This window comes from Larimichthys crocea, chromosome XV (assembly GCF_000972845.2).
Source record: "Larimichthys crocea isolate SSNF chromosome XV, L_crocea_2.0, whole genome shotgun sequence".
NCBI classification, from domain to species: Eukaryota; Metazoa; Chordata; class Actinopteri; family Sciaenidae; genus Larimichthys; species Larimichthys crocea.
Genome location: NC_040025.1, coordinates 5,262,955 through 5,275,299, shown reverse-complemented (window position 1 = coordinate 5,275,299; position 12,345 = coordinate 5,262,955). Strand labels below are relative to the sequence as shown.

General features: G+C 39.4%; 1 protein-coding gene across 1 annotated transcript in view; it reads left to right on the top strand.

Annotated features, from left to right (window-relative positions):
- The first annotated feature begins 4,408 nt into the window (after positions 1-4,408).
- lamb2l (laminin, beta 2-like) overlaps positions 4,409-12,345 on the top strand; it is a 53,056-nt gene continuing 45,119 nt past the window's right edge. Inside the window, exon 1 of the mRNA XM_019253238.2 lies at positions 4,409-4,671. The gene's annotated coding sequence lies outside the window, so the exon portion shown is untranslated. The remainder of the gene's footprint in view (positions 4,672-12,345) is intronic.

The window sequence follows — 12,345 nt, the reverse complement described above, 5'->3', positions numbered from 1 at the left end:
CTCTCTCTATGTATCTTCATTTATTTATTTTTAATTTTTAAAGTAGTTCTGAAGCAACTTTCCCTGATTGTGAGATTGAGCTGCAGTGTCCACATGGACGTATCTGGGCTAGAGCTGCTCTTTCACTAGAGGGCAGACCTTGAACATTGTATGTAAATACAAAAGTCACATTTGTGTTCATTGAAGAAAAGGACAGTTCAGCATTTATTGTGGTATAATACTGTAGAGACCTTCATCATCATAGTGTGGTTGTTTATATGGCAAGTCCATTTGTGTACATGTGTACAGTATACATACAGTATACTCTCTCTCTCTCTGTATATGTATGTATGTATGTATGTATGTATGTTCCTCCATTTACTTTTCAAACTTTGAAATATCATTTCCACAAATGAAAAGTGAATCAGGGTCAGTTTCCTCAAAGCTGATTTTCTGAATGCAGATTTGAAAGAAGGCATGAACTAATCACTGCTGGTGATATTGATGCATAAACATTAGCTCAGACTAAAGATTTGAGCCAGCTGTGAGGTGAATGAAATGAGGCCAACTTTGGGTAATTTACACAGTAAAACAGGGCCTTTAAATGAGGACACGTCCATACACACATGCTGCACAGACAGTAAATTACACAAAAGCACGTGTAGAATGAAAAGAAGAGGGTAGCGGTGGTTTTCAACTGTTCATTTTCGCTTTCTCAGTGCGTGTATCAGGTAAATCACCATGTCCTCCAGATGTTTTACTGTCCAAAGAGTAGAGCTCTGAACAAATTACAGCCTCCGCTTCTGTCACAGGGGTGAGTGTGAGACAACACAAAACGTGGACCCAAATGCCATGGCTGACAGCAACAGTTAAGGGATTTATTGGAGAGCTGATACACTTACTGACAAGTACAAACAGAACTAGTTCTGAAAACACAGGATACCAGGAATGGATCAGGGAAAAGGTGCAGACAGGCAGGTACAGATCCACTTACAGGTGCAGGATTCAGGTTTTAGAGGCTTAAAAACAACAGGACAACCTGGCACTGACTGGGGAACGGGGCTGGTATATCCTGACATAGCTGATGAGGGAAAGTGGACACAGGTGGATGAGACTGCTGGAAAAAGTCTGAGAGCATCTGCTGGCTGAAAGGAAGGACAGAGGCACAAAGCTTTCAACCAGCATTCTCACATCTCTCTCTTTTCATGCAATAATTTTACCTCGTTCTTTTGTGTTCTTGACCCAGGCATCATTATGTATAAATTGTTATTTTTGTGATTTAGTGCTGCCAGTTTCAGAGTGTAATCCTACTGAGGTGAATATGGACAGCTCTATTTGTTATGATTACATTATATATGATCAAAAACTAGTGAGTCGACAACTTTGCTAACAGCCAAACATCAAGCAAGGTCAACAACACAAGACATAGGAGCCAGCTGATATTACCGTATTTTCCAGATTATAAACTGCTACTTTTTCCCCACGCTTTGTTCCATGTGGCTTTTCTATTGATTCTTCTACAGCCGCCAGGGGGCGCTCTAACATGAAGTGCAAAAACAAGACAGACAGGGGAAGTCAGTGAAAAGAAGACCACATTAGTTTTTATTTAGCACATGCAACACAAAAACTCACGACGAATTATTAACAGCTAATTATTTTCCCACCCTCACCCCCTCATCATGATAAGCACGTAAGCTTGGCGTTAATGAATCTATGGTGAGACGTTGGAGACGGCAGCGGGGAGAACTCATTCACTGCCAAAAGCCGATATAAATAAACATTTACGTTACAAAATCTTTCTGTGTATCCGGTAAATATCTCATTTCATTTCATGTCTTTTTTTTTTTTTTTTCAAAAACTTAGTGGCTTATATTCAGGTGTGCTTTATAGTCCGGAAAATACGGTACTTACTAACAGCTGTCTTACAGAAATGAATCTGAGATTTTCTCATCTTCTCAGCTTCCTGCTCCATCATTCTCCCCTTTTTTCCTTTTAGCTTCCTCTATCAATGTCCTCTTCAGTCCCTTGGCCTCTGCTATTAGCTATGTCCATAGAAGCTGCTCAGCCTGGTTAAACTGCCTGATTGCCCAGCTCCGGTTCTGGCATGACATTAGTACCCAGGGCTGTAGGGCTGGGCTGTAACCCAGGTAAACCCTACCTCTTTGAAATAAGACTGAGCGTTTACTCACCTATTTTCAGTATCAGGGAATGATGGTAAAACAGATGGCCTGAACTACAGTTAAACTACGTGGTCCCTCGTTTATCGCGGGGGATACGTTCTAAAAAATAACCCGCAATAAACAAAATCCGCGAAGTAAGTTTTACAATTATTATACATGTTTTAAGGCCGTAAAACCCCCAACCACACACTTTTATACACCTTTTTACACGCATTTTGTACAGTGCTCCCTTAGTTAATCAGGACGCAGAACACGTGTGGTTCTCCCTTATCCAATTTAGGATGCAGAACACAATGCGCGTTCATACTGTACAGTACGCTGTGAAAAGCATGCAAAATTACACACAAAAAATCCGCAAAACAGCGAGTCCGCGAAAAGTGAACCGCGTTATAGCGAGGGACGACTGTACTATATACCCACCAAAGGCAGTCCCAAGCTCCTGTGCTAGCCTATAAACACAAACACACCCTTGGTGCTCTAAACACCCAGTCCTGGGCAGAATGGCTAACTGAGTGGAGCTAACTAGCTAACAGCAGCTAGTTTTTTTTAAGAACCTTTGTAAATCACCAAGAGTTGGGGTGCCGGACTGAAAACCTCCTCTTCCTAATCGGACAGATTAAGATTAAGAGTCAGTGTAGCATCAACATGATTTCAAAGTTATTTTGTGATAGAAAAGTTAAATGTTGCTTTAATTTCTTCACTTCTGTTTGTTTCAGACTTCTTTTACTGTCCTTGGTACTTGTGTATACAGCACTGTACTATATTTGATAACCACCTACAGAATATTTGAATGTTAATATTACATGATGATACTGCTTTGCAGAATTGCTGATAGTACTGGATTCCAGCCATTCCTGGGCTTCACCTTGCACAACCTGCACTGACTCCTAACAGTGTGGATTACAGCCAGGCCTCTGTCACTTTTTCTCCCTCCAACAACTCACTACCACTGTGAACACATTGCTGGTGTTTCTTCTTTCATCTTCACACAACATGTTCTCTGCGAAACATCCATTTCATTAACAGCTTACTGTACTGGTCACAAGCCCAAAGATCACATCAGACCTCAACACAAACATGCATACATCAACCCCCTTGCAAAGGAGACCATCCTATTATTATCCGACCGCTGGTTGGGGATATATGATATGCATCAGTTGACTTGGCTGGCACCACATAATGAGCTTGGTGATGGAGATTGTCATCATCTCTTGATAATTCCCATGGTAGAAATCCTGTCAGTGATGAGTTACGCCACTATCCCTGCAAGCTACGAGACTGTAACAGTATTATATATTCTGTACTACCACTTTCAAATGGTAGGAGGACCAACACGGGTTATTAAAAATCACAAACAACCTCATAGCCTCACTACAAACAGGTAAAAACAAAAAATCCTCAAACAATTAAGATTAAGATAAACTTACAACTTTTTATTTTCAATGTTATGCATGATAGGCCTTAAAACAAAAAAGCAAAGTGGGGCCTTGTGTGAAGGGACCATGACACAACTTAAATAAATATGAGTTATGGTTTAAGTATGCTGTTTAATCTATGGATCAGCTGCAGCTCCTGTCATTTTTCTATGTTGGGCTTTGAGCAATTTTCTACATGGCATAGATGATGTAAATTATTCCTCATACATGGCATTACTGAGAGGTTTAACTTTCTCAAAACTAATGAAATGAAGTCTGCCAAAAACTTAAATTATGTTTTTATTGGCGATGTAAGTATAACACGGCTATGTGTAGTTCTATAGGGGAGTCAATAATGTTGGTGTATAAGTAGGCAGTAAATAATTAAATAATAAAATGACTGACGGCTTTATTCCATTCAGCTGCTTCAGTTCCAGTGTCCTTGTGTACCCCGACTCCCTGTTGTGACTTCCTTAGAAATGTGAACAGAACACAACAAAAACCTGTAACTTTCTTTTAACTTAGTGAAGAGTAAAACGTGATGGGATTACTCAATGAGAAAGTTTCATGAGGCATTGGCTTTTCTCTATTTAAAATATAACTTTTCTTTTTTTTCTTTTTTAATAACTTCTTTTGTTTGGAGGCTTACCTTCAATTGACAGTCAAGGTTGCGTTCACTGACACTAACATTCATGTTGGTGGTCTCCAACATTCAGCACTTTTCAGCATAGAGGAATATGTGAGTAATATTTACCTTGAAGAGTGGGCTTGGCCTGATATGAATGGGTGGGGTCCAGCACTGTGTAAAGGGGCCTACCTGTCCTGCTCTTGTTCTCCGCGGGACAGGAGCGTTAACTTGTTGACACTTCGGGCTCCACCTCCTCATCCCGCCGGTCCGAACCCTTCTACTGTACCGCTGCAGACCGGAGACCGAGCTCACACAGGCGGTGCACAAGTGTGTATGGGATAGAAAGACAGAGAGAGAGAGAGAAAGCGAAAGAGAGAAAGTTTCTGAGTGTGTGTGTGAAAGAGAGAGAGAGAGAGAGAGAGAGAGATAGATAGATAGAGAGAGGAGTCGCAGAAAAACTACCGAGCAGGTGAGCGCTCCATCTTCCGTCTTTGCGAACATTTGTCTCGAGACCACACCTCAGTAATACAAATCAGTATTGTAACGTTACAGTAGAGTATATTACCGTAATATACCTACAAGGGGAAGTGAATGTATGCTTCTGCCCTGCTGAATATTAACCTCACTCCTTATATTCCTTAAAGGTATTACCGTAATACTTTTAACAGGACTTTAAAATGTGAGTTTTAAGCTTTGGCGCCCTTTGTAGTGTTTTTTAAAGCTTGGGTAATTTATCTTCGGGATGTAACGTTAGCGGAACACCTTTTAGCTCCGTTAAAGAGAAAAAATATATAATTCATAGTGGTAATAAGATGTGTATATCATTAGTTAAACAGCAGCAGGTGGATTTGGATACAAGTCAGCTGTTGTTTTAACTGTCCTGCAGGTTGCAGGTTGGGTGGCCAGACATTAATTGTAGCTTGTGGCAAGTGTCCCTGTGAGCACTTCCTACCGAGTCTCCAGGGACGTGTGTGTTTGTGTTAGAGAGCCTGGAACAACACAGGCAACATGTCAAGTGCAACCTGAAGCCCCCTCTCTCTGATCAGAGATGTCTTATTGTTACCTCCTTTGGCAGTGATGTGCAGTGTGTGTGTGTGTGTGTGTGTGTGTGTGTGTGTGTGTGTGTGTGTACCACATCAGAAGGCTTTTCATTCAGCTGTTTCTGTGCTCACCTTAAATCAAAGTTGAACCAGTCTGGAAGCCAGTCATGACACAACATGCACCATACACAACTGAGTGTATACTATAATGCACACTGAGAATAGGCTTTATCACATCGGTACAGTGCTGTTATTAATCTTTGGAAATGGAAAATGTTTGCATATTCATATTCTGCAATGAGGGAGCTTTGTGGAAAAAAACATATCCGTCACAACAAGTTATTATTATTGTTATTTTTTACTTAAAAGGTGTTTGTAGAATCAAATCAAAGAAAAAGTTATAAATCAAAAGTTGTCTCCGATTCGCAGTGAAGATTAAAAGTTACCAACTTGATGGTTTGCAGTGTGTGTGTGTGTGTGTGTGGACCTGCTCTCTCACTGACACCGGTGGGTCACTCATGGCTGGGAGGCTGATTTCTGACACTGTTGCAAACATTCCTTCCAGATTAACCAGCAGCACAGATTAATGGCGTGCACGGCTCAGATTCACTATTTGAATGATATTCAGATCTTTGGCTGCAGGTCAGAACAGCCAGCATCACTGACACGGTGGTGTGTTGTTTCTCCAGCACTCACACCGTGTAACCTTCGAGAAGCATGTTCTCTTTATTGGTGTTTTTCAGGTAAAGCTTTAAGCTTAAGGAGGATGCTTTTTCTTCCTTAAACTCAAAAATGTGGTACTGCTATTTGTTTCTTTTCACCGGCTTGTCATGGTATTTGAATGTGTGTGTGTGTGTTGGGAGGTGCATGTTCCCATGGACCTTGTAGGCTTAGTCTAGTTTTAATCAGCTCAAGGACCTGGCCTCTTGCCCTACTGCTGAGATCAACTCTAACCTGAAGGGTTAAGAGGATCCACGAGTCGCTCAGACCTCCACTAACTGGCCATGTGAAAGAGAGGGACACTTTGTCGGTGGCTGCTTTCCATCACTTGACAGTAGATCGACCAAAATATTTAGCTTGTTTAAGACAAATAAATATTATCTCACCGTCGAAAAATTTAAAACCATTGACCAAAAATATGGCTGCAACTGCCAATTGTACCCACCCACATTTAAATTCAGTACTTTGCCAAAACACACATGTATAAGTCAGGGAATAATTTTTAGGAGTCATTTCCATAAATACATTTCATCTGTGTGGTTCTGTGTCAGTTAGCAGGACAGATGTGCACCCTACAACTCCTGACAGAAGCACTGCAGCGAGCGGGGACGCTCAACTTTCTTGTGTAGCTGTAAGACAGTTATTGGTTTAAGAATAATAAATATAATCTCATTATTGATTTGGGCTGCGAGTATGTCAGGATAGAGTGTGTGTGTGTGTGTACATGAGTGGATGTGCTTTAGTGTAATGTGGCATGCTTGCCTCTGTGCTTGGATAATCTATAGATCATGTCGGCCACCTTGCGCTCCATCAGTGTGTCTTTGATATGTGAGCCTCAGGGCCTCTGCAGACACTCATCATGTCCCCCGATATAAACCAGCCCCTTGTTTGCAGCACTGATAAGAAGGACTGATTACTGCTGCCTGTCTGACTTCCTGAGTGTCAACAACGTCAGCAGTCTCTGTGTCTCTCTCTTTCATATATCGAGTGAAGGCCCGTAGTGACTCCAAAGTGACAGAATAACTTCATAAATACTATTTCTGTTGGATGATCCCCTCAACTTTCTGGAGGGTCTTTGCTAAGCGGCATGCCTTAGGAAAATGTGGCAAAAACACATGGGACCTTTTTTTATTGAAAGGGCATTATTTTATTGTTCTTCACATATTTGGTTGGTTTCAGGCAAAGGGATTGAAAAATAATATTTTCATTCATTTGAGGTGTGATTCCGAGTAAAAAATGACAAAAATCAACTTTTTGTTTTTGAAATTCTTTAGTGTATTGTAGATTTTCATTCTTCCTTTATAAGCACCTTACATGAATGCTTATGATAGCCTAGTTTCTCCTGAATCTACAGATACCATATACATAAAGTTCTGTTTATAAGCCCAAGTGTTGAAGAACATTAACATTAACATCTCCTTTCCCTGAAAAATTGCCCAATGCAAAGTCCTATCTCTATAGGTGTTAGGGGTGGGAGAAACAAATCGCTTCACATAAGTATCGCGATTTTTTGTTTTAGGATTTTTAAATAGATTTTTTTATTCAAAAATTGATTTTTTTCCCAAATGCTTCAAATGCTTCATTTTAGTTTATATTTATAAGCCTAGGTGGGAAAAAGTTACTGCTTTTCTCCAGCGGAGGGCGAAATATTTTACTTCGACTACCTAGTAAGGTGACGTGACCTAAACAGAAAGCAAAGAATGGTGGACAACTTGCAAAAATGATAAGATAAAACCTCCACTAGCACATTTTAAGTCGAAAGTGTGGGCACATTTTGGATTTTTTGCGTTGAAGGGAAAAGCAGAACTGGTCATGTAGAAAGCTATTTGTAAACTCTGTAATGCACACCGCGTACTGCGGACACACGACAAACGTTACTGTCCTCCTGGCAAAAAAGACTTTAAAAAGAGAGTTTAAGTTCACTTTATTATGCGATATGTTCATTTAAAGGCTCCTATTTGTGTTGTGTGCAGATAAATGTAGCCGTTTACATCAGAAAGTCTATACTTTTAAGTCATTCTGTTAGAAAGGTTCATATGTGTAAAGGATAACCCTCAGAAAAGTATAGATTTTTTATACTTTATACCTTTTTACCTCTTTTAATTGCAGTCCAGGCTTTTGAAAAGAGAGCGTAAGATCAAATGTAGCAGTTAAAATGGTTCACATATATTGCTGCTAAATAAATCTTAAAAACAGACTCACATGTGATGTGCATTTTTTTTGGAAATATGGCTCCTGATATAGTCTGTAGACATCATCATCATTCAACTCTTTCACATGGTTTGGTGTTTAAAATGTTTTTTGTTTTTTTTCCAAAAATCAGCAATATTGAAGAATCGCAATTTAAATCAAATCGGCACCCAAAAAAATTGTAAAAGAATCGAATCGGGAGAAAAGCATATCGTCCCAGCCCTAATAGGCGTGTCCTCTTCAAACACACTGGAAATGGCTCATGGCTTGAGAATCTCATCACAGATTGTCAGGAAATGTAATTTCCTTTTATGTGTTAATGAAAAAGTCAGATAAATATCCTGCCCAATCTTTACATAAGCAGGAAACGTCTTCAAGCCCTGATTGCCTGTCAGCTTTTAAGATCACTCATGAGACTACGTCCTTTTCTGTTTCTCCCTTAGCATTTAGACTGTACAAACCTCGAATGGAACATAGCCGGCTACACAGCCAGCTGCCTCAAACAAAAACAATTGTAGTTTATAATAATTTAGGATAAAGACAACAAGGATAACACATTGAATACATTGTAAATCTAACATCAGGCATGCATCTAGTGTCTGGTATATTGTCATGGTTAAACAGCAGGAATTTCATATATGCTTACATAACTTACAGGTCCAGTGTGTCAGATTTAGGGGGCTCTATTTACAGAATTTGTCGGAAATTAAATATTTTATTCAAAACCTTTTTCAACTAATTATTATTATAACAAATACATGTGTAATACACATGTAACCTGTAAAAAAAAGAGCAAGTACCACATACAATATATCTTTAGACAGTAATTTTACTGGTTTCCAACAAGTTCTTTCTTTTCTAAATACTGAAAACCCACATATAAAATGTATGATGACATAAGCGGTGGCAAATACCAATGTTACACCTTCGCTTTCTGAAATGATTTTCGCAGCACTTGACTGACCATCCCCACAGGACTTAAAGCTGAGCCACAAACTCAGTGTTGGCCTGTTCACCTCCACCTGTCACCTGCTTATTCTCTACCTGTCTAGCCCAAACATGAATGTGGTGATTGTATCGGTTTGTGTGTGTCTGCACTGGATTTAATCACCTTGAAGGCTCTCCTCACCGGCTACTGTCTGGTCATGCCCTTGCGGGATCTTTTTGTCAGCGGGTGTGTCTTTCTGAATTTAGTTGAAGAATAGAATAGTAAAATATCTGTAGTAAATTGCTAAGCACGCTCAACAACATCACTGATTTCTGAGTATTGTTGGGTTGAATAAGAAGACATGAAATAGGCAAAAGAACAAACTGTACTGTTGAACAGGAAAGAACATAGACACTTTTTTGTGTCTGTGTGTACATAGGTGGTGTGGAACAAAGGCTAAGTACGCCCAGCAGTAGGTGGTATTAGGTGTGCATTATTTGAGGTCTCGGTCAATAGCAGTAAAAATCTACAGTGCCTCTCACACTGCCAGATTTAACCCTCTGTCTGCAAACCTGAAGGGAGAATTATGTTTAATGATAATCATGCATACTGTATGATGACTGAAGTAAATCTCCAGACAGTATTATGAGATTTTCCTTTGGCTCCACAGTATGTAACGGATTAGGAAGTTGTTTCCTTGTTTGACACTATGGTTAAATGAAATCCCTTTAACTGAAGATGTTTGGGTGGTCTAGTTTGATCAAATCAAGCAGATGGTTGAATTGTTGACTTGTAGATAGTTAATAGTTTACTTTGGACTGTTATTATGTAGATTTCAGATCATATGTTTCTTCAGGGTTTCCTACATCTATTGGAGTAGACCTTCTTATCCATAAGAGCCATGAGAACCTTAATTTGGTCTTGGTACATGTTGTAAGTGTTATTTTCAGAGCTCTAAGCATAATACTGTATGTCTGTGTTGAAAAGTAGGGAACTCTTTTCCTAAATGGTGCTTTGATGTATAATTTTAATAAAAGTTGCTTCGAGGTGATTTAAAGTAATTTACGACTGCTTTGACTTTTTTTTTCTGAGAAGAACTGATTCTTTCTGATGAATACTGACGTCTAGAAATTATCCTGTTTGTCTCACAATATATAGAGATTTGGCCTTTTCAAGCTTTTATTTTGATAGAGACAGCTGAAAAGTGACAGGAATGTCGGGAGAGAGAGACGGGGAATGATGCAGCAAAGGGCCACAGGTTAGATTCAAACCCTGGGCTGCTGCAGCAAGGACTGAGCCTTTATACATGGGGCGGCTGCTCTACCAACTGAGCTAACTGACACCGTTTGCCTCACAATATATTCTTATTTTTGGATTAGACCAAGAGAAGAATATTTGCCACTGATTTGCCACTCAAATTTGTTTGCAGACACATCTAATAGAGTTATTTGTGCTTGTTTTTTTCTGAAAATGGATAATGGAATTTTGAGTTTTGCATCTAGAAATGCAAGATCGAGAGATTTTACCATATTGTCATATGGTGTCATATCTGCACAACCTGGACAGTAAGCTTGCAGGCATTGCATAGAATTATAGCCCAACATACTACCAGTACCATGTAAGTGGGTAACCATTTCCTCTGCCAGGGAGGTTATTGTGCTGTTTGTCTGTCAGCAGGATTAAAGAAGAACTACTGGCCAAGCATAGCATGTACTCTAGGCCAAGGAAGAACCCATTCAGTTTTGGACTGCATCCGAATCACAGGCTAATCCCAACCTCCATGGCTGTGAATTGAAGCCAATTTAGTGGAAGCCAAGTTCTGGCAAACAAGTCAGCCTTTGGTCCATGATCCATGTCTTTGCCAATCTTTAGATTAGGCAGGAGGTGGAAAAGGCAGGACTGCCAACATGGTGGCAGCCAGAGTCGATCTGTACCAGAGATTTTGAGCTTCAAAACAGCTCTTCAGAAACCTGTGGGTGACGTCAGCCGTTTGCCCTCCATTTTTCACCATCATTATTTTTGCAAGGTCACTTGTAATATAGACACATGTAGATGTTTAGTGACATTTGCATGTCAAAGAAGACAAGAGTATTGGACTTGCTGTAGGCCTGCACTTCTAATTCTCTTAAAGACATTTTTTTCATAAATAAAAGAAGAACAGCTTCTTCCAAAGGCTTTTAAATTAAATGTAAGTTAATTGAAGTAGCTTCAACAGAGCAGCCATGTATACATTTATACAGTAACTAAAGCTGTTACTTCTGTGCCATGGAAGTAATGCTGTCTGACCTTGCTGAAGAACCTTGCTGTGCCCCAAAACATTTACTGTAATTATTCTCTCCACCTACACATACAAATCACATACAGTCCACTGCTGAATGTAACGAGTTCTTGTGGTTGCTGAAAGCCATTTTCAACAATAAAGTAAACTAAAGAAAGTAGAGTAAAGGTATCTGTATATATATACAGCAAGCTTGACATCCAAGTTGCACTGAGGAGGCAGCATTGATTTATTTCATCACTATGTAACAACAACAGTATTCAAAGAGCAGTAATGATATGACCGAATGAAATGTCATGTTTGCGATATCTCTTTAAGGTCCTCTTCTACTTTCTTTGGGTTGTTTGTTCTGCAGTAGATATGACTGGAGTGCAGCTGCGCTGGGTAGTTTCGAGTCATAAAATCAAAGGTCAGTTTTTAACCAGGCGCCTGGTCTTCTTTAATGCTTTAGTCTGCTGCTTGCTGCACACTACAGGTAGATTACAATGTACAGATGAAACGGGTGCTTTCATTGCATATTTAAACTAATTTATTCTAAATTTGTTATACCTTCACTGTCTTCGCTATCTGTGATTTCCAACCAGCAGTATCTAATTAAACTGAAAAAAAGACATTGTAATGTGATTTAAAAAATGTATGTGAACATGAATATATGTACATATTGTGTCAGCTGTAGCACCTGAACACTACATGTTGTAATGGAGTCAGTCTGTTAGCTGAAAGTATTGGATAATAAGAATAATCAGAGTAACAGATGAAATAGTTAAAGCTAAAGTACTGACTCATTCATCAAGTATGAATGCAAATTTGACTAAACTGACCTAAACATTATTTAGTAGTATGGAAAATCTCTAACAATATCCAGTTTTATATATTTAATGTTGTTAAATAGCCTCCAATTTATAATCAATTCAGATGAAGACATTTGGAGCGAGATGGGTGGGGTCATCTGAGGTCAAGTGAGAGGCCTGTGGTGATGAATCAGAC